The following is a 23,263-nucleotide window of genomic DNA, read 5'->3' as shown; positions in this document are numbered from 1 at the left end:
TGATCTGCTTTTCTCTTTTCCTGTCATGATAACATTATAGCCTTGTATTCGTTCATTCCTAAACATTTATGGCACATTTAGTTGCCAGGCAGTGAGCTAGGTTCTAGGAATGCAGAGATTTTTCTGACAGGACCAATACCCTCAGGTAGTTTGTGGTTAAAAAAAAAAAAATCAAACATCAAACAAATATCCAAGGCAAAGAGCTATGAGAAGAGTTAGCATAGGGCGCAGTGGGGGCCCAGCAAAAGGAGTGATTCCATCTGCCTGAAGATAATGGGTCAGGGATCCTATCCGAGGAGCTTGTGAGCAGTGGTGTCAGTGTTCAGAAGTCAGGCATAGAGGACGGCCATTCAGCTGAGGGCTTAGTGTGGACAGGTAGCTCTGAAGTGACCTGGTGTGTGTGGAAAAGCAAATACGTAGTTCCGCTGACTGGAACTTGAGAATGACTATTGATTTCTGCATTTTAGAAAGATCACTATGACAGGGTATGAAGAACAAACTTAGAAATTTATGTCACGTTTTATTTCTGGACTTGGGCAGTTGGGACGTCTATTTCCATTGGTTTCAACTATGATCACACATCTTTTGAGGATCACTGAGAGTCAGGTCTAGAAGTACATTTATGAGAAAGTGGGAGAGACATGAGTTCCTTTTCTCAGCAGCTCTGCTTTAAACCTTGACCTAAAGAAGATTGAGATCACCAGCCATCCATTCCGTCCCGAGGCACGTATATACCCGCCTGGAAAAGGTCACCGGCTGCCATCAGGTTCTACTGCTTTGACCTCATACTGTTGAGTGATGAACCTTAGATGAGAAAATACAGTACTGGCCCAAGGAAGGTAGTGTGCCTTCCTTTTCTTTCTTCTTTTTCAAGAAGTTTGCTCAAGATACTTAATATGAGTCAGTTTTCTAATCTGTAAAAGAGGAGATAATACCGCCTTGCCTACAGGATGTGATGAGTTGTGTAATTATTTTGAAACCATTAATTTGTTCTAATATGATCAATATATTAGGGCACAACTTGATCATAACATGGGATTTGTGTTTACTTATGTGAGATTTTTGTCTGCAGGAAATTGGGTGAACACAGAAAACTGTACCCAGCTGCCTAGGAATGCGCGTATATGAAACTCAGATCCACACGCAGAAATTTACCAGCTGCCTCAGTTCTCTGTATGGGTCGTGAGCCACACCTGCCCACATCTGGTATCACAACTGTTCCTCCAAGTTCAAATAACCCTTCTTCCACCACTTTATAACTCAAAAGCTGCAACCCGTCCAATGCCCACCCACCTCCACAAGTCTACATTGGGCCTTTTTAAAGGTACAATTCTAGATATATCTATATATATCTATAGATATATATAGATATATCTATATGTATATGTATAGATATAGATATATCTATATACATATAGATATATCATTTGTTGTATGTTTTTTACTTCTTAATCGTTTAATATGTATAAAAATATGCTACAGTTTTTATTAGGTTCCTCTATGTCACTGACAAAAGCTTATGAGTGTTGTTCCCTTTGCCCCAATTTTCCTATGAGCCCTGTGGTTTTTATAGTATGGTTTGCCTAACACAGTTATTTTTAAGAATCCCTAGGTCAAGTTATATCAGAACTGACTGTTCTGAAAAGATTAAGTGTTAGGATGCATGTGAGAAAATTCTTGGTACAGTATTGACACATTTTGGGCTTCAGCGTAGACTGATTTTCTCCCATTCATGAAGCTCTTCAGTGGCGGCCAGATCAAATGGAAGAATCGTTTCAGTTGGCGTTATTATGGGTCACACGTCAGTCAGGTGAGGGTACAGGATCCTCCGCAGTGAGCTCCTGCAGCTTGCTCTGTCTGTTCCCTGTACCACGGCACCCCGATGGGATGTGTGCTTCCTTGTACTTAAGTTCTGTGTCCGGCTACAGACCCACCCGCCTGTACGCGACTTGGCATTTGGCCTGGGAGTCCTTGAGGCTGGCTCCCAGTTAGGTTCTGCCGTAGGGGCACTAGAGAAAGGCTGGAAGAAGGCAGAGGGCTTGCTCTTTCCTGTGTATTTGCCGTTCCGCTTTCACTCTGGCAGGGATCGTTCGTTCCAACCCCATTTGTTTTGGCACACCCATTACCAGCTGAGCGTCACCCGCTTCTCAGAAGTCTGTGCCGAGCTCCACAAGAGGCCCTAATTACCCCATCTCTGCCCGGGTCTTCTCTTGGGGTGGTGGTTGCTGCCTTTGGTTCGTATTTCCGCATTATCTCAGTGTTCCCTGTTTACTGTTTCAGTTCTGCAACCCCTATTTCACTGATTCCTTATATCAGATTCTCTCTGGTAAGACATTTGGTGTGGTTCCTGTTTTCCTCCCAGGATCCTCACGGTACAGAATGGAAGGTTAGTAATTACAGAGTCGGTGGGAGGAGTGGTATAAGAGCAAAAGATAGGATGGCTGGTCGGAGGCTAGGACTTGATAGGCCCGACTGAGAAGCAGTAGCCCAGAGATGCTCTGACTAGGATGCTGGACTAGTGCCATTGAGATGGAGAAGTTGGGCCCTGGAACCTCAGCTCTGCCCTTTACTAGTTGTTTCTTCAGTAGCTTATTTAATCCTTTTAAATCTGACGTTCTTCATCTGAAAAAAAAAAATTGATATTAGTATCAGTGGATAATGGTCAGGACCAAATGAGATGATGCTTACGAAGAACTTAAGGCAGTGTTTGGTACACGGACAAACTCAATTAAGGGCTTTCCATTTCGGTGCTGCTGCGTGAGTCGTCACCCTGGAGTATGCTTTTTTACGTCTATTCAGAACAGTGCTACAGTACTACATGCCGAAACCATGCTCTAAACCTTGGCAGTTCTGCATGGGCACTGACCCGGTTTAACAAATGAGGAGACTAAGGCTCTAAGAATATAAATGACATGCCTGAGGACATATGACTGGTAAATGATAGAACTCAGATTAGAGGGTCGTTTTTTAATATGTGAGACTTTAATACACGTTTCTTTATACAAAAACTGAAAAAAAAATAGATGCTTTGATGATTGAAAATGAGAGAGGAAAGAAGTTTGGCTAGCCATTTGAAGGAGAACTTTATACTTGGAATTATATTTGTACTTTAGAGTATTCAACTTAAACGTTTCGCATTTTGCCTTTAAAGAGAAAAATAAGGTGACTATAAATATAGACGAAATTGTGACTGGCCAAAGGACTACTCTGACATGCAGGGTGGTCTCCAGGAAGCCTGCTGGTTACATTAATGTCCCAATGGCATACTTTTGATTTCTGGGCCAGGCTATGTTTGAATGGCTGCAAGTAGTTTGGTACACTGGCATTTTTAAGTTGTTGGCCTAGAGTTGCTAAATATAGAATCACTGGTTCTGAGGATTGAGTTTCATTGTTATGACCCTTTTTTTCCTGTACTCACCTGTTAGTTTAAGGACCTTTTATTTTTTTTCCTCTTGATAAATAAACTTCAGTTAATCCTTGCTTTAAGAGCACCTGGCAGGGAAAAGTATGAGCTCATAATTAGGAAATGAATGTATGTTTTTTTAAAGGGAATAAGAATTTATATACAAAAAAATCCAATATTGTGTTGCTTTAAATATTGAGCTGTCATAATACATTTAAATTCATCCAGACAACACAGTTTATTGAAAGCTTACTATATGCCAGGCACTGTTCTAAGTGCTTGGACCGATCACTGAACAAATTAAAGATCCCTACCCTTGTGTGTTTCAGTCTTTGGAGGGGAAATACGCCATAAATAATATGCATAATGTATGCATATATCCATGTATATATGGAAATCAGACACGTGCTGTAAATAAAAAAGAATCAGCTGTCAGGGTCAGGAGTCTGCATCGTTAAATGTGGTCAAAAAGGATTAGATTTACATAAAATTATAATGGATATTGCAAAAAGTTTGAATACAACTCAGCAAAGGGTTTTCAAAATGTATTTATTGCTAGGCATAGTTATTTGACCTGTAATTTCTGTATGGGATAGTGAAAAACTGATGATGGCAACACATTGTTTCCAGTCAGATATACACTCTTGTTTTCCTTCTGTAGGTGACAATCCATGGAAATTCCGTGGCATGGTTTCTCCACAGACATTTTAGGTCTAGAATGATCATTAATGTTTGTAATATATTATGATTTAGGCAGCTTCTGATTTGATACATTTAATTTGAAAGATTTAGAATAAATTTACTAATATGCTGGCTATAATGCTATGTAACACATCTACAAATGAATTGTTCATAAATTAATGGTTGCTTGTTTATTTTTTATCATTTCTCAGATAGATTTCCTAGGGTCAGTTTTTCAAGAGATGAACAGACTCTTTTTAATGGTGAGTGGGAAAAATCTATTAAATTCATATTTGGCCAAATGTCGGTAAGCCACTGTAGGATTAGGTTTGCAAATTTAATTTGAAATCAATTTCTCCACTTTTCTCTCACCTGCATTGCTAAAAGGACCCATTTTCAACAACCTTTGAAAAATCTGGCAGTCAGTATTCAACTAGTGTTAGAATTTATTCATCAAATATGTTTCGAGCATTTTATTCATTTCACGAATGCATTGGAAAATTTTATCATTCAACTTTTCGGCAAACGTCAACATATATAAATCCAAGTCAAGTCCTATTCTAGCAATACCATTTCAAAGGACTCTGCTTAATACAACTGTTCATTTTTTCTTGTTTGTTTGTGTGTTTTTTTAATGGAAATAGGAAGTTGTCATTTGACCATGAAACATTCTCTAAGAAATAATACAGTCCAACAAATGCCTTCTGAAGTTGCTTCCTAATTCCTCATTAGTGTACAATTTTAACTATATGTGAGGAAAGGAAGAAGAGAAAAAAGCTAAATCGGGACTCTGTTTACTTTGGTTCCAAAAAGAACTCTAGCTCCCCTTTGCCCCAGCATATAGCCAGTATAACACACTCGTGCAGAAGAACTGCTTTGGAACAGATGCGCACGTTCGCTCCGTCCTGTGCCATCACTCCAAGGGAGTGAAAAGGGATAAAGGAACTGATGTCAACTGAGGAACTGTTTGGTTGTAAGGACCTGTGCTAGGGCCAGTGATGATAAGATCATGGCTAATGCAGTGCTGACTCTGCTCTGAGCTCTACACAGGGCATCATTGTCATGTGTCATCCACATTGAATGCTTTGAGGTGGGTGGCTGACACTGTCCCCATTTTACACGTGAGGAAACCAGGGCATACGGACTCATAAGTCTGCTTAAGAGTATGAGTTTTAATGAGTTTGGCTGGGTTTTAAACTGTGCTTTTTCGCTACATTTGGCCAAATATGTATTAATAGATTTTTCCCACTCACCATTAAAAAGAGAAGATGTGTTAGTCTCTTGAAAAACTGCCCCTAGGAAATCTATTTGAGAAATAATCAAAATGCAGGACTGTGACAGAGTTTCTCGCTCCTTCCTGTATCCTGGAAATGCTCTCTATTACTTACTTACCTTAGAGAAAACTTTCTGCAGTAGTCTTTTATTCTATCATGACTCATTTTTTCTCTTCTTTCTCTCACTCGGCACTGACATCATACTATACATTTGTTTGTGGATTTATGTAGAATGTTTTTTAATGGTGGCAGAAGCTTTAATTTGCTGCTTATCCTCAGCACTGAGAATAATACCTGGCTTCCCGTAAGCATTAAATATTTACTGAATGAACATACGAATCCACTTAAATCTACTACTTCAGGCTGCTCAGGCCTGTGCTTGCTTTGCCGGATATTCTAAGAATCAAAGGCTACCACCCCTGCCTATGCCGGGCAGGGCGCTTTTGATCCCTCAAGAATTCACTGCCCACTTCACAGAAACAGGGCCAGTGGCTGTCAAGCCCTTATCAGGTTTCTAATAGGATTTCTAGCCCTGAACTCTTTTGACCACCATGAAGTACAGCTGGGATGTCCTTGTGTATTGAAATTGTTCTTACAGTCCCTGAAATGCTGAGGAAAGCCAGGTTAAAAACCCCTCATTTTGTCTGTAAAACTAACTGGGAGACTCAGATCATTCAGTCCTAATATCTGTGAAAGTAAGTCATCTCGAGAATCAGAGAAAACTGAACCAGCACATTTATTTCAATAAATAAGAGTGAGTGTAGCAATCTAATGCAAATGATTTGATAGTGCCACATGCCCCATAAAACCTGTAAAAGAAAACCAAGATATCGAAACTCGGTCTCTTTTTATTTCTCTTCCTTGGAAAGCTTGAACCTAATACTAAGTTTGTTTTCAGAATAGAAAACATGAAAGGCAAGCTGGTATACTCCTCCGGGGCCCTTCGGGATTAGAGTAGCATCGTTCAGGGACCTCATCTCCAGCAGGGTCTCTACTTTGTCATCCTTTCTGCTGCTGAGATGATCTCCAAACTCTTGCCTACAACTTTGATCGGATGATACAAACCATTGGTGTCTCAGCTGCATCTGGCACCAGGTCTGTTTTCTGGGACCTGGATGTGTTTTCCATTTGTCACCAGCATTTCAAAACTGGGGCATTTCACATTAAAACTTATATTTCCACTTCTAGAAATATCAGGAGTTTTGGCCCTACTTGACCTACATACTGTTAGGACCGAACACTGGGCTAAAGTTGAATGGTGGCTGCCCCTTCATGCGGGCCTGAAATCTCTGGTTTCTCCTAGTCTTCCCCACTGCCTAGTGGGGCCCACACTTGCTCCCCTCAGTTACTTGCCCGCTTCTTACGTAATTTGGGCAGTAACTGGTTCAAGGTGAGCTTAGAAAGACGAGACTCTTGGTTGGTCATCACCTCATGCCTTTGCTCTCTTCTCAAGATGCAGTGCTACTTTCTATAGAAATGCTCAGGTTCCACAAGAGTGGACAGACTGATCAAAGCCCGTGGGAAAGGCTCAAAGAGCTGATTTGGGGACTGGCTCGTTTCTCTATTTCTGCTGAGACGGGAAGATTTGATTCAATGTCTGTGCGATCAAAGAAGGTAGACTGAAGCCTTCTCCTTCCTGAGCTCTTCCCGTCAGGAGGACGCTCTCGGTAGACTTTCATCGTGCAGTGCTAATAACTAGAGCCAGCACCGCTATCATGTCTGCAGCGGGCTGAATGCCTTGACAGTCCTCTTTCTGCCCTCCCACTCCTTTTGATTTTCCACACTCTTCTCCTTTTGCAGCCCATTTTAGTTGTCTTTTATGTACGCCAGTGGATAGAAACCTTAACGTCAGCACCATTAAATCAGTACCTACAAAAAAAAATCTAGAAACGCTAAACTCTGCCAGGAAGTACGTTCCAATTAGTACTGATAAAAGTACCATGAGCTGAAACAAAAGTGACTTTAGCAAGAAGGAAAGACAAAGATACGAATGCTCTGGCACACTTGGAATATGCAGAGTCCGGAGAATGAAGCTTCCTTGTTAAGTGGATTTGTAACTATTCCTGCAAGATAGGTTCCCTTATTTTTTAATGTAGCTCACCGGTTGAAAGGAACATGAGTGTTTCTTTGTCAAGGTATTTGTGTGGTGGATGTTTGTTTGTTTGTTTGTTTGTTTTTGGTATACAATATTTTATTAGTTGTATTAGTTTCAGGTATACAATATAGTTCGACAGTTTTATGCCTTGCGATGTGATGACCCCACTAATTCTAGTCATCATCTGTCACTGCAAACTTATCACAGTATTAGTGACTATTCTCCCCTCACCTTTACACCCATCCCCCACCCCCATCGCCTCTGGCCTCTTGCTATGAATCTGTTTTTGGTTTGTTTGTTCTTTTGTTTTGTTTTTTAAGATTCCGCATATAAGTGAAACAATATGGTATTTGCCTTTCTCTGAATTATTTCACTTAACATAATACCCTCCAGGTCCATCCATGTTGTCGCAAATGGCAAGGTTTCATTCTTTTTTTGTTGCTGTGTAATATTCCATTCTGTGTGCGTGTATACATATCATCTTGGAAGGTTGTATGTTTCTAGAAATTTATCCATTTCTTCCAGATTGTCCAATTTGTTGGCATATAATTATTCATAGTGTTCTTTAATTACCCTTTGCATTTCTATGGTTTTATTTGTATTCTCTCCTCTTTCATTTCTGATTTTATTTGTGCTCTTTCTCTTTTTTCTTAGTGAGTTTTGCTAGAGGCTTGTCAATTTTATTTATCCTGTCAAAGAACCAGCTCTTAGGTTCATCGATCTTTTCCATTGTTTTTCTGTTTTCTGTTTCATTTATTTCCACTCTGATCTTTATTATTTCCTTCCTTCTAAATATTTTTGGGTTTTATTTCTTCCTCTTTTTCTGGTTTCTTTAGGTGTAAATTTAGATTGTTTATTTGGGATTTTCCCTGCTGCTTGAGGTAGGCCTTTATAGCTATAATCTCCAACTGCTTTTGCTGCATCCCATAAATTCTGTATGGTTTTGTTTTATTTTTGTTTTTATCAAGGTAGTTTTTTATTTCCTGTTTGATCCATTGATATTTGGCAGCTTGTTGTTTACTCTCCATATTTCTGTTTTTTTTCCAGTTTTCTTCTTGTAGTTGGTTTCTAGTTTTATGCCATTGTGGTCAGAAAAATATGCTAGATATAATTCCAATCTTCTTGAATTTCTTGAGGCTTGCTATGTGGCCTAGTATGTTATCTATCCTGGAAAATGTTCCATGTGTAGTTTAGAAAAACATGTAATCTATAGTTTTTGGATTAAATGCTCTATAAATATCTATTAAGTCAAACTGGTCTAATGTAGCATTTAAGACCATTATTTCCTTTTTAATTTTCCATCTGGATGGTCTATCCATTGAGGTAAGTGGAGTATTAAAGTCCTCAACTATTATCATACTACTGTTATTTCTGCCTTTTTGTCCATTAAAATTTGCTTTGTATATTGGATGCTCCTATGTTGGGTACATAGTTTACAATTGTTATATACTCTTCTTGGATCGACCCTATTAAAATTATGTAATGTCCTTCTTTGTCTCTTTTTAACTTATTTGTTTTAAAGTCTATTTTGTCTGTTATGAGTATGGCTACCCCAGCTTTCTTTTCATTTCTATTTGCATGGAATATCTTTTTCCATTCACTTTCGATCTGAGTCTTTCGATCTGAAGTGAGTCTCTTGCAACAGCATATAGATGGGTCTTGTCTTTCTTTAATCCATTCTGTCACCCTATGTCTTTTAATTAGAGCATTTAATTGATTTACATTTATAGTAATTATGGATAGGTATGTGCCTTTGCCATTTTGTTAGTTGATTTTTGGTTGTTTTCATTATTTTCTATTCCTTTCTTCTGCTCTTGACCTCCTCCCTTTGGATTTGTTGGTTTTCTGTAGGATTTTGATTGAATTCATTTTTTGTATATTTTTGTATGGTTTTGGTTTATGGTTACCATGAGAGCCATATATATACATCTATATCTGTAGCGTTCTATTTTAAGCTCATAGTCATTTAAGTTCAATCGCATTGAAAAGCAGTACATTTTTACTCTGCCTTCAACTATTTGTTTTTGACATCATGTTTTGTATCTATTGTGTTTTTCTCCTATTATTTATTATAGTGATAGATAATTTTGCTACTGTTGTCTCTTCACCTTCACATTAGTTTTATAAGTGGTTGATTCACTGTGATTATTGTGTATTTGCCTTTACCAGTGACATTTTTTTTTTCTTCCTTGGCAGTTTCTTATATTTAGTTATAGCCTTTTCTGCATAAAAGAACACCCTTTAACATTTCTTGTAAGACCAGTTTAGTAGTTGTGAACTCCTTTAGTTTTTTTGTTTGTCTGGGAAGCTCTTTACCTTGCCTTCAATTCTGAATGATAACCTTACCCGATATAGAATTCTAGGTTATAGATTCCCTTTTTTCAGCAGTTTAAATATTTTCTTCACTCCCTTCTGGCATGTAAAGTTGCTTCTGAGAAATCAGCAGATAGCCTTATAGGATTTCCCATCTCTGTGACTTGTTTCATTCTTTCTGCCTTTAAGATTGTCTTTTTGTCCTTAACTTTTGCCATTTTTAATTATAATATGCCTTGGTGTGGGTGTCTTTGAATTCATCCTGTTTGGAACTCATTGTGCTTTCTGGACCTGGATGTCTGTTTCTTTCCCCAAATTAGGAAAATTTTCAGCCATTATTTCTTCAAATAATCTTTCTCATCCTTTCTTAACCTTCTGGAATCCCTATAATGCAAAGGTTAAAGCACTTGATATTATCCCAGAGATCTCTTATACTATCCTCATTTAAAACAACTTCTTTTTTCATTTTGCTGTTCTGATTGGGTGTTTTCCACTAGTCTGTCTTCCAGGTCTATAATCCATTCTTCTGTATTAACTAATCGGCTGTCGATTCCTTCTGATCTTCACTTTAGTTACTCTTTTCTTCACCTCTGATTGGCTCTTTATTACATTTTTCTCTCTTTCTGTTGAACTGTTCTGCTTTCGAGTTTGTTTAACATCCTTATGACTGTTTCTTTGAATTCTTTATTAGGCAAATTAGCTCCATGTCATTATTTGTTTTCCTCTGGAGTTTTGTTCCTTCATTTAGGACATATTTTTCTGTCTCCCCATTTTGTTTGGCTTTCTGTGTTGGTCCCTCTGAATTGGACTGAATAGCTATCTCTACCAGTCTTGAAAAAGTGGTCTCTGTGTAGACTGTAGAATAGCTTTGATGGGCTTGTTGTAGTAGTAGCTGGCACATGTGGTATGTTGCCTGGCCTAAAGGAGTGGGTTCCAAGTCGGGTAGCCTGGTGTATGCATGCTTCCTTGCCCTTCTAATCCAAATGTGGCTACCTGGCATAGACATAGATGGAGCTGCTCCTGGCATGCCTAGTTGCTTTAACTGTCTGTTGTTAGAGTAGGGTGTGAGCAAGGCTGCTTTGTGTGCTAGCATTTCAATGAACTCTACCTGCTTTCTGGGTGTGGGCAGTCTTGTCTGCTAGTAAAGATATACTTCACTATTCTGCACCCCCACTCTGGGGCAGTGCAGCATCTCGCGAGCTCAGCCATGCCCTACTCACTCCACACAGGCAGCCCTGCTTTAATTGTCTGCCTTCAGAGTGTGGTTTTGGGGGGCGGGGGGCATCCTTGGTGTCTGAGTCTCAATGCCCTTTCTCAGAAATGGGCAGCCTTGCCTGAGCACACAGCAACACCCTACTCACTCTGCAGGGGTTAGTCCTGCGTGTGGGTACCGCAGTTTTGCTAGTTCTGCACTTTCGTCAGGTGGGGCAGCCCCTTTATGTACATACTTTCTCTGGACAGGGTAGCCCTGCAAGCAGGTACCGCAGTGTTTTGCAAGCTTCGCAGTCTGTCCAGGAAAGGGAAGCCCTGCATACTCACGTAGCTCAGTGGGTGTGTGAAGCAGCACCCTAACATACCTGCTAGATCCATCTCCAGGTGAGGGGTTCCTTGTATGCATACTATAACGCCCACCTGTTCCTGCTAGTGGAGTGGAGTGGCTGGAATGCACTACAGCACCCTACAGGTCGGCCAGAGAACCTGGGTGAAGCTCCCACCTACTATCCATTTGCAGGGGAATCATAAACAGCGGCACTCACCGCTTCCTCTGAACCTGGGTTGTTCCCTCAGCTCCCAGAGAGATCTCACAGTTCCCCCACCTTTCTCTTTGTGGTCTCACTCTCTTGCTTGTTGTGTCAAAACTGTGAAACTCACAGCTCACAGCTGTCTCAGGAGGAATTGCTCTAAATATAGGTGTACATGGGGTATGTTCATGGGAGGGGGTGAACCCAGCCTCCGCCTACGCTCCCATCTTGGACCGACCCACCTTGAGAAATTGGATTTTAATTGCTGTCTTCTCCTAGCTGCATTTCTTTGGGATGCCATAGTGTTTGCACTGCATGTGTATGTCCTCTGTACTATCAGAGAAATCACTGGGGCCTATGTTAGAAAAATCCATGGCAACTTCCCATGAGCTTCAGAGAGATGATTTGATTGGCTGTGCTCAGATCAGAGTCTTACATGGATATAATAGACTTGGAAAACTTTCACGTACTGGGTATGTGTTTTTGTTAAGTTTAAAATGCTGTTCTCCTTTTTACCCAACTAACTTCTGCTTATCCTTTAAAATTCAAGACGCTTTTTAGAGTTCCCACCCCCTCCCATATCTGAGGTAGATCTGCCTTCTCTTGGCTCCCAGAATATCATCCTCTAATACACTATCTCATGATCCATGTCTTGTTTCTACCAGATTCCGGGCAGTGTCTCCTTATAAGAGTATCTGTTTCTTTTATCTGTTTACCCTCAGTGCCTTGCACATAACAGGACTTCAGTATATAATGACTGAATAAATGAGTAATCAGATGAATGCCTAGATGAATAAATGTATTTTTTAGTTATTGCTGAGTTAACATCATTTCTGGATTTTATATATGATTGGATTAAAATATATCTTCTGGTATATCTTCGCTTATCCCTTTACTTTCATTTGATGTGATGGCATATCCTAATTTTAGGTTCTAATATATGCTATGTTTTACTTTAAAATAAATACGAAGCATTTTTTCTTTCAAATTGCTAATTGGAGTGTTTTATGAAAAACATGCAGTGTTGAATGAAGGGGCTTGGCCCGAATGGAAGTGTGGGTAAAGCGGAACCTTACTAACATAGTGTCAGGTGTGTCTACACCAGCACCGAGGAACCTGATAGAAGTTGTTCTTACTTCTAGGCTGTCTTTCCGGTAAGAAGATGCCTGGAGACAGCTTCTTCACTGATCAGGAATGTTCCTAGGAAGGGACAGAAACACCTCGGGCTCTGAATCCGTGGGTTTAATCCACCTCATGGACATCTTTTTTTACTGCATGTTTTAAAAATTCAAATTCCGAATGCCCTTTAGAGGAGGCATGAACCTTCGGGAGCCAGAAGGTAACTGTCTAAATTCTGATGACGTTTACTCCCTCCACTCTTGTTGTCTCTCTAGTTTACATTGTACTCTTGGTACCTCTGCCAACGCGGTTTAAGGACTTGCCCAAGCCTCCTGCCTTTCAGTTCACTACAACCTCATCATCTTGTAGGCACCTTGGCAATTGTTCCTCTCTACTACCAACAATAAAGATATTTGGAAAAAAAACCATGATTTAAAATGAGAGCTTTTGAGTGAAAAAGTCTCAAAAAGCAAAGACCTTTTTCTTAAGGCAAATATTTATTGAACTGAAACATTAAAGAATGCATGTTGTTTTTGTTGATGGCCTCATGCATCAGAGCTTTGTTTTCTGTGTTACTCTAAAAGCCCGGCAGCTTAAACCCAAGTCTTAAATATGCTTAATGAAAGAGCCCTGGCTCTGGGGGTTATACAGATAAAATAGTTTCAAAACCCCACCACACCTGTAAAAATACTCCAGAAGGTAAAGCCATGTTAGAAGTTTGCTTTTAGCTTTTAGCACATAGAGGACACAAAGTAGCTATAAATCTTCCTTTAAACTTGTGCTATCAGTGCTGAATTTTCACTCCATAGATTGACATTACTAGATAAAATGTAGACTCTAAAAATATAATATATGCTGTAGAATTATTTCTGTTCAGTAAATATTATGGTATAATGTGTATGGGATGAAACAACTGCTGAAGCTCATGGGAAAACTACATGATCTGCTAAGATACATGTCAAAGTATGTGTTTGGAAGGAATATTAAAATGTCTTTCATTCATTCATGTATACGGCATGTGGTTCTTCCTCTTGCTGATCAGTAATCCTTCGTTATCTCAGACAAGTGAGGAACACTGGAGATTGTGACTTCCAGAGAAGTTGTTTCTGTTTTCTCTTTAGTAACTCACTACCTCTGCTCTCTCCCCCACCTCCCCATAAAGAACCACCCGAACAAAAATACAACCACAGGAAAACACTATATTTTGAAATTATAGGAAAGAGAGACAACAAGCTTATTACCGTCCATTGTATAAAAGCCCTTTCAGTACTTGGAAGACTGTAAGACACTGAAGAAAGAAGAGGACACAGATAAATGGAAGGATATACCGTTCTCATGGATACGATGAATTAACTTCGTTTAAATGTCCATACTACCCAAAACAATGTACAGATTCAGTGCAATCCTATTAAAATACCAATGGCATTTTTCACAGAACTAGAATAATGCCAAAACTTATATGGAAACAAAAAAGACCCTGAATAGCCACAGCAATCTTGAGAAAGAAGAACAAATTTGGAGATATCATGCTACCTGATATCAAATTATACTATAAAACTATAGAAATCAAAACAGCATGACACTGGCATAAAAACAGACACACAGATCAATTGAACAGAATAGAGAGCCCAGAAATAAAACCACACCTATATGGTCATTTAATCTATGACAAAGGAGACAAGACTATACAATGGGGTAAAGACAGTCTATTTAGGAAGTGGTGCTAGGAAAACTGGACAGATAACATGCACAAAAATGAAAATGGACCACCTTTTTCCACCATATACAAGAATAAACTAAAAATGGAATAAAGACTTAAGTGTAAGACTCCAAACCATAAAACTCCTTTGACATCTTTTATTTATTTATTTATTTATTTATTTATTTATTTATTTATTTATGTATTTATTTCTATTTGGTATGTCTCTTCAGGCAAGGGAAACAAAAGAAAAAAATAAACAAATGGGACTACATTGAACTAAAAATATTTGCACAGTGAAGGAAACTATCAACTAAACAAAAAGACAGCTTACTGAATGGGAGAAGATATTTGCCATTGATACACCCAATAAGGGTTGATATCCAAAATATATAAGGAACTCATACAACTTAAAACCAAAAAGACAAACAATCCCATTTTAAAAAATGGGCAAAGGCCTGAATAGATGGAATTTCTCAAAAGAGGGCATACACATGGCCAATAGATATATGAAAAGATACTCAACATCACTAAAAACAAGGGAAATGCAAATTAAAACCACAATGAGATATCACCTCACACCTCTCAGAATGGCCATCATCAATCATCAATAAATTAACAAACAATGTTGGTGAGGATGTGGAGAAAAGGGAACCCTTGAGCACTGTTAGTGGGATTGCAAATTGGTGCAGCCACTATGGAAAACAGTATGAAGTTTCTTCAAACAATTGAAAATAGAACTACCTTATGACCCAACAATTCCATCTCTGGGTATTTTTACGAAGAAATACAAAACACTAATTTGAAAAGATATATGTACCCCTATGTTTATTGCAGCATTATTTATAATAGCCAAGATATGGAAGCAACCTAAGTGTCCATCGATGGACAACTGGATAAAGAAGAGGTGGTACATATATACAGAGGGTGCCAAAAAAATGTATACACAATTAAAAAAAAAAAACCTGTATTAAAACTGTAATACTCACTATATACTGATAACAAAAGATGTGAAAACAAGTCATGTGTATACATTTTTGGCACCCCCCCCCCCGCCCCCCGTGCAATGGAATGTCACCATCTATTAGCAACAACATGGATGAACCTAGAGGGTAGTATGCTGTGAAATAATTCAGACTGAGAAAGACAAATCCCATATGATTTCACTTATATGTGGGATTTAAAAACCAAAATAAATGAACAAACAATACAGAAACAAACTCATAAATAGAGAACAAATTGATGGTTGCCAGGTAGGAAGGGGTTTGGGGGAATGGGTGAAAAAGGTGGAGAGATTAAGAAGTCCAACCTGCCAGTTATAAAAATGGGGATGTAAAGTCCAGCATAGGGAATATAGTCAATAATGTTGTAATAACTATGTGTGATTGTCATATGAGTAGTAGATTTATTGGAATTATCACTTCCTAGAACACCTGAAACAAATATAATATTGTATGTCAATTATAATTGAAAAAATTTTTTAAACTTTCTTAACCTTGTAGTTTTATCTTTTCACTACACTCTACTTCTGACATACGTATTTAATGAAAATTAGGACTATAAAATTTTCTTTCATAAGAAAGAAAATTATCCAATCTCCAATGAATTTTATTCTTTGATTCTGATGAGTTCTTTGGATTTTTCATTTTGAAAACCAATCTTCTGACCCAAATTTCTGATATCTCCTCTCTAATAAGTCACTTCGATAGATTATGTTGGGAAAGGACTGTAAAGAGCCATCTAGTCCCAGGGTTTTCTGTTGGTTTTTGTTTTTACCTTGGCATGTGCTGGTGAAATATATCAACGGAAACATGAAATCCGGGAAATTATGAACTAAAGGGTTTGTGTGTTTGTGCAGAGGGTCTATAACTTTTGTTAGATTCTTTAAAGTGTTGGTGTGTCCTAAAAAGTTAAGAATAAACAATCCCTCCCTCCATCATTTTACCTTGAATGCTTTTACAGCTTACCTGAGAGCTATGGTTAACAGCCTTTGGCTATCCAGTCTCGCAGTAGTATAATGTGTCTCACAGTCAGCCAAAGCAAATTGCTACCAGTAACAGATGCGTAAGGGGCCTGATGTAGTGTTTCCACATAGCGCGGTCAGGAGAACTGTCTTGGACATCGTGGCCAAATAGACAGAAGTGTATCTGAAATGTCCAGAACCATTTGGGTATCATTTTCATGCCCCTAAGAGTATTGGGGCAGAGGTAGGAAATACCGGAAATGAATGGGTATTCTGCCAGTAGGACACAGGTCTTTAAATTTAAAAGGGGAAATATCTATCTTAAGATCCGAAGTAGTACATATCCGGTTGAAGTGGTATAACCATCTGAGGGGACGTGAAAGGCTCTAAGATGGTTTGAAAATTAGTAGTGTGACTTGAAATCTTAGGAAGCTGGTTATGTGACCACCTACTTTACTTTGAAGTTCCTCGTCGATTAGAAATAGAGCTCAGGAATTTCTAACAACAGTCCAGGGAGTAGGCTTGTCAGAATGAACAGTGGTGTTCATTAGCTGGAAAAGTAGTAATTATCTTTTTAAACCAAAGTTTTAAATCAAATATAGAAATATTTAAGAGAGTCAAAAGTAACATAAGATGCTTTTGTGTTGAAAAAGAATCTGGTTGTTTAAAGAGAATTTTGTCTGATAGAGTAACAGATCAGCCTCGTAATTCCAATTTAAAATGCATAAATTGAGTAATTGATTCAGACTTGTGGTTTTAGGTTGAAATATTACTAAATTGATCTACAGTGTTGGAATATTTAAAAAGAACTTGATTCAGTATATTTATAAATTTAATTTATTTGATTTAAGAGATTTATTTAATTACTCAGGAAGGTTTTAAGTCAGACAATTGAAGTACTTAAAGGAAATCAAATACATTAAATTTATAAATGAATTTTAAAATGTTTGAAGAGCTTTAATTAACTGTTTATAAATGGAACTAAATATTCTTCTACGTTCCCTTAAAAGCAATTGGTAAAATTTACTAGATTATAAATACAATTAAATTTGTAAGCTGAAATGAGAAGCTTAAGGAAAACGAGGCTTTTAAATTTGTAACTTGGATAAATCAAACAGTAATATTTAAAACCAAAATACCATCAGACTAATCTTTTCTGAGCACAAAGGTCAGTCACCCCCAGGAACTCTAAAACCTCATGTTTAACGAACACTTTTTGTTTTAAACATCGGATTGTCCCTCATTTCCACAGAGAAGTATACATTCCCTTTTTTTCTAGAATCATGCAGGACTCTGGGGATAGTTGCCCTTTTTCCATTTTTGATAGACACATTTTTGCTAGGAAAGGGAAAAAATCCCTGCAAGCATGGTGTTTGGAGAACAATAAAAAGTCGTGGGGATTGTGACAGTTTAAACAACCTGCACTGTTTGTTACTAGGTGATTATCCCAGTATATAACTTCTGATTTGTTTTTTTAGGAGAAGTTGGAAATTGACTGTGAAACCTCTCATGAAAAACATTGGTACCAATTTAAAAATAAATCTGGGAGTGGGGTATAATCTGCATCCGAGACTGAATTAGCCTGCAGGTAACTTGCTTGAGAACTTCGTTATACAAGAAAGTGCTGTGGACGGTGACGTAATCTGGATACCCACCATCGTCTTCTCAGCCTGCCCCTGAGAGAGAGAGAACTCGGCAACATTCGGAGCGTCCCTAGAATCCACTCATGTCGAAGCATTGCTAAATCATGTAGATTTTACTAAAGATTGTGAAGAATCGATGGAGACGGAGTTTATTGTATGTACATATACTCATGGCTCATTAAAAAAAAAAAAAAAAAAACCTATACAAATATCCCCCATTACGTATTTCTTTTCTCCTGTCTTTTCTACACAGCTACCCTGCTTAGGGTGGAGAGGAAAACGGGGGTGGCAGGGATTTTTTTTCTCCTCAACCTCAACCTTCACACAGGACCCAGGAAGCCAGGCTTCTGGCTCTCTCCCTGATTCTCCCTGGGGGCTTCCACTCCCCCTTATTAAGCAGAGCAATCGCCGTGGTCCCACTTATTTTGGGCACTCGGTGCTGCTGCTGCTGAGACGATATAAGTAACTTTGTTCTGGTTGTGGTTGAAACCAACACAAATGCCAGTATCTAAAGGTCGAGCACGCCCAGCCCGTGTTCTTTCATGCCCATCTTGAGGTGCTGGCACTTGCCTCCTTTTTATTTTTCTTCTGGTAACAGCAGCTGCAATGGCTGCCCTTCCCCACATTCCCTAGGCCTTGCCATTTCCATCACACTCGGCCTGACTTCTAGTGTCAGCACCTACTTCTCTCTCCGTCAGCACTTTATCTGGCTCCTCAGCCCCATTGCAGGCACACAGCAGGCTGCAAATGCTGGGCAATTGACCCTTCTTCCACCCCAGCAGCCCGTGATGGAGTTAGTGTATGAAGAAACCGGTACTTCCTTCCTCTGGCGGAATGCTTGTGTTTTGTGCCGCTTCCCAGAATTCCTCTGTGGGGTTAAGCGACAGTTGCCTGTCCTGGTAAGCTACTGATAATGAACCCTTTATTAGCGTTCTTCTCTTTCCCTATCTCATGTTTTTTATTTCCCTGACTCACCTCCCACTTACATTCTAATGTCCACCTCTAGATCTACTTCTGGGGGAACATAAACTATAAAATTGCCTCCAACCAGATGCCATTTTAATAAAATTATTTCAGCATGGAATTTAGTTAGCTCTTAGCAATCGTAAGGGAGAGCATGCATTTCCTGCACAGCTCTCCTGAATCTAGTACTCGAGTGCAGCCCTTCTCACTCACTGGAAAGAAAAACATGCGCTGACAATAGTCAGGCCTTAAAAAATTTACCAGGTATTAGAAAAGGACGTTCTTGTCTCTGGAAAGTAGGAGTCAACAATTTGAATTTGAATAGATCAGGCCAACCCCTGTGTATGTAGGAAGACACAAATGGGAATAAAATACAGTCTGATACATGCAACGGGGAAAACACGTTCAGGTTACTATAGGAGCGCAAGGTGGCCTAACTGCCTGGTGGGATTACAGAAATACTTCCCTGAGAAAGCCAATCCAAAACAGATTTTGAAGGGAAAATTTTCCAGAGATGTGGAGTAGGAAGGGGACATTTGAGAAGGGAGAGGACATTTAACACAGAAAGAACAGAACGAGCCAAAGAATGACGTTATGAAAAAGCAAGATGCACTGAAGAAGCGTGGTATGAAGGTCCCTCAAAAAGGAATGAACGAAGATGAGATTTAAAAGATAGGAGGAGCCAAATCATGGTCTTATATGCCATGAAAAGAATTTGGAATTTAGGTTTAAGGTAAGGTGGAGTTACTGAAGAATTTTAAATAGGTCAATAATGGAATGAATGATTAAAACCACAATGAGCTATCACCTCACACCTGTCAGAATGATCATCATCAATAAATCAACTGACAAGTGTTGGTGAGGATGTGGAGAAAAGGGAGCCCTCATGCACCATTGGTGGGATGGTAAACTGATGCAGTCACTATGGAAAACAGTATAGAAGTTCCCCCCAAAATTAAAAATAGAACTACCGTATGACCCAGGAATTCCACTTCTGGGTATTTATCCCCAAGAAATTCAAAACAATTAAAAACAATATATGCACCCCTGTATTTACCGCAGTACTATTCACAATCGCCAAGACATGGAAACAACCAAAAAGCTCATCAGTAGATGATTGGATAAAGAAATTGTGGTGCATTTATACAATGGAGTATTACTCTGCCATAAAAAAGAATGAAATCTTAAACCATTTGCGACAACTTGGATGGATCTAGAGAGTAGTATACTAAGTAAAATAGAGAAAGACAAATACCATATGATTTCTCTTATATGTGGAACCTAGAAAGCAAAATAAACAAAACAGAAGCAAACTCATAGATACAGAGCACAAACTGATGGTTGCCAGATGAGAGAGGGGTAAGGGGGATAGGTGAATGGGATTAAGTACAAATGCCAGTTATAAAAATAGGGGGATGTAAAGTACAGCAAAGGGAAATAGTCAATAATGTTGTAATTATGTATGTCATAAAGGTACTAGAATTACTGGGGTGATCACTTTGTAAGGTATATAAATGTCTAATCACTATGTTGTACAGCTTTAATTAATATAATATTGTATGTCAACTGTAACTGAAATACAAATTTTTAAAAATTGCAATGAATGATTACATTTTATATAGATTATTTAATTCTTAGTCTAGGCCTAGGTGTAATGGGATCCTAGCTGCAGACCTGGAGACAAAGTAGCCAAAGTTGCTCAAACCAGAGTATATATTAAAAGTGGTGAAGTTCTTAAACATCCGAGAGATCTGAAAATATAACTTCTCTAAAAAAGTTTTTTGAGCATACAAAGAACAATCTTATGACCAATTATTGCATTGGAACCCTGTTGTTACATTTATATTTCTAATGTCAAAATGACAATGGTCTTAGGTACAAAGACATATTCATGTTGTTCTTTTACCAGTTAATAAGATAAAATTCTCTCTTGCCGCTGTTATTCTCAATTGAAAACATTTTTTTCATAGAATAAGGCTTTAGTTTCTTAAGTTATTTAATAAAATGAGACTTAGATTTGATATGACGAGAATGATGCATAGGGAGAAACTGCGTACTATTGTCAAGGGCAAATAATAAAAGAATAAAGAGATTTTTTAAATGATGAATTTTCAAATGAGAAAAAGTGATGAGAAAATTTATTGTGTAGCACATAGTAGTGTTAACTATAATAAACTCAAATGAAGTAGTGCTGTAGCATAAAATGTTACAATTCCTATCATACGTACCAATTAGGTTATCAGTAAATACACAGTAAAAGAACTTTTTATTATATTTTGATAGTAGTGAAGTCTATGGTACACCATTAAGTTGATAGATCCACCAAAATAGTATTTTAGTGGTTAAAATACCATTTTTAAAATTTTATTATATTTATTGGAGTGACATAGGTTAGTAAAATTGTTTCAAGTGTACAATTCTATAATTCATCATCTATATCTTGAGTGTTCACTACTAAAGTCAGTCTTCTTCCATCACCATATATTTGACATTCTTTACCCTTTTTACCTCCCCACTAGATACCTAAACAGATACTTCTCCCAAGAAGACATACAAATGACCAACAGATACATGAAAAGATCCTCAACTTCACTAGCTATTAGGGAAATGCAAATCAAAACCACGAGATACCACCTCACACTTGTTAGAATGGCTGTTATCAACAAGACAAATAATAACAAGTGTTGGAGAGGCTGTGAAGAAAAAGGAACCCTCATACAACGTAAATTGGTGCAGCCACTATGGAAGGCAGTGTGGAGGTTCCTCAAAAAATTAAGAATAGAATTACCATATGACCCAGCAATCCCTCTTCTGGGTATCTGCCTGAAAAATTTGAAAACATTTATCCGTAAAGATACATGCAGCCCCCACAATTCATTGCAATGTATTCATGGTGGCCAAGACATGGAAACAAAGTGTCCTTCGATAGATGATTGGATGAAACACCACTGTTAAAAAAGAAAAGTACCTAAAATGATCATGATGATAGGGATGATTGCTGTTCCATTTAGAGTCAACTGAATTAAGTGGCCAATAAATGAAACATGGAGTTCAGTAATACATTTTTAGTAGTAAATTTAACTTTGGCACCTTGGTTTCAGCAGAAGCAAAGAAAGGTCTGTGACACTAAATGTTACCTCAAATGATACTGTTTTGCTGTTTGTATTTCTAAATTTATTTTGAGGTTGAATTACAAATGCTAAGAACAAGGAATGCATGCCTAGTGTTATGTAATGTGATAAAAATAATTTAAAATAAACACTTGGTGTTTTCTTTTTTCCTAAAAGGAGACATATGCTACTGATGTTTAAGAAACCCTGTCCTATGTGAGAAATGAGGGTTGAAATGAAGACATTTAGGGAACAGCTGGGAATGCTCCTGTATTGTTGCTTGGTACATTGGGTAGATAAATTCATTTATTTCCAATGAGAGCATCTCTCCTTGGCTACCCATAGTTTATCAGCCACTGTTTTCAGCATGAAGGATACGGAGATAAAAGCCATGGCCTGGCCATGGAAGAACATGGAGGTTTCACACTTCCAGTGACCGCAGTGTGCAACTCAGCCAGTATTTGCACCAGGATTTCATCCCTAGGTTGCTTTAGAAATCCCAGAGGATTAGAAGCGCAAGAGAATATTTTCATCGTTCTCTCTAAATCAGAGAAAAATGTTTACCTGCCAGTCACTATTTCCTTTATGATATTAAAAATACAAGAGGTGCTTGCCTAACACAGCCTTGAGGCAAGCTGAAATATTTACCAAGCCCTAACACTTTCTCCAATCTTGAGTATTCCTAGGCGGGTACTTGGGTAGCTGCGTACAGAAAATCCACTTCCTTCTCATTCACCCAGCAAAACTGAGGGCTTTGCTCAGATAAATGGACATTTGTCTCAAGAACAATACACTAATTCTCACGTAGTCATGTTTATGTTAAATAATACTTACAAAAATATTTATTAAAGTATTTGGATAAGCATTATTTTCCCTTTCTATTTTACTAAATGTGGGCTTCCATAAGCAGTTTTAATTACAGCAAAGGAAGAAGAGGGAAGAAAGAAGGAAAAAGAGGGGTAGGGAGAAAAGGGATGGAGACAGAGGGACGACATGGGGTGGGGAGATGAAGCATATTAGGCAAGAGATGCTCTTAAATCGACGTAGACATGCCTTAAAACTGTAATAATACACAATCTCCATCTTCACCTTTGTCTTTGGATTGGCAGAGGAAAGATGAGCAGTGATTTGCTTCATGCTATCACTTGAGACATTTTCTTGAAGGTCATAGTCAATCTTACCCCAGTTCTGCTACTTATCACTACTTTGCTCTGAACGTCTCTGTGTTCAGTCTCCTGAGGAGAAAAGTCTACATGAA

General features: G+C 38.3%; 1 long non-coding RNA gene across 5 annotated transcripts in view; it reads left to right on the top strand.

Moving 5' to 3' along the window:
* Positions 1 to 22,783, top strand: part of LOC109458618 (uncharacterized) — a 37,147-nt gene extending 14,364 nt beyond the window's left edge. For 2 of the 5 annotated variants that reach the window (XR_016019447.1, XR_016019443.1), the window contains 4 exons: positions 663 to 839; positions 1,073 to 1,324; positions 12,651 to 12,847; positions 17,768 to 22,783. This is a non-coding gene — a long non-coding RNA (uncharacterized LOC109458618). Of the gene's footprint in view, positions 1 to 659; positions 840 to 1,072; positions 1,325 to 12,650; positions 12,848 to 17,767 lie in introns of all 5 variants that reach the window. The other 3 variants (XR_016019444.1, XR_016019445.1, XR_016019446.1) reach the window with 3 other exon arrangements.
* Positions 22,784 to 23,263: the final 480 nt, after the last annotated feature.

This window comes from Rhinolophus sinicus, chromosome 16 (assembly GCF_057876585.1).
Source record: "Rhinolophus sinicus isolate RSI-liver-muscle chromosome 16, RSI-T2T, whole genome shotgun sequence".
Taxonomy (NCBI): domain Eukaryota; kingdom Metazoa; phylum Chordata; class Mammalia; order Chiroptera; family Rhinolophidae; genus Rhinolophus; species Rhinolophus sinicus.
This window is presented reverse-complemented; position numbering and strand designations above follow the sequence as displayed.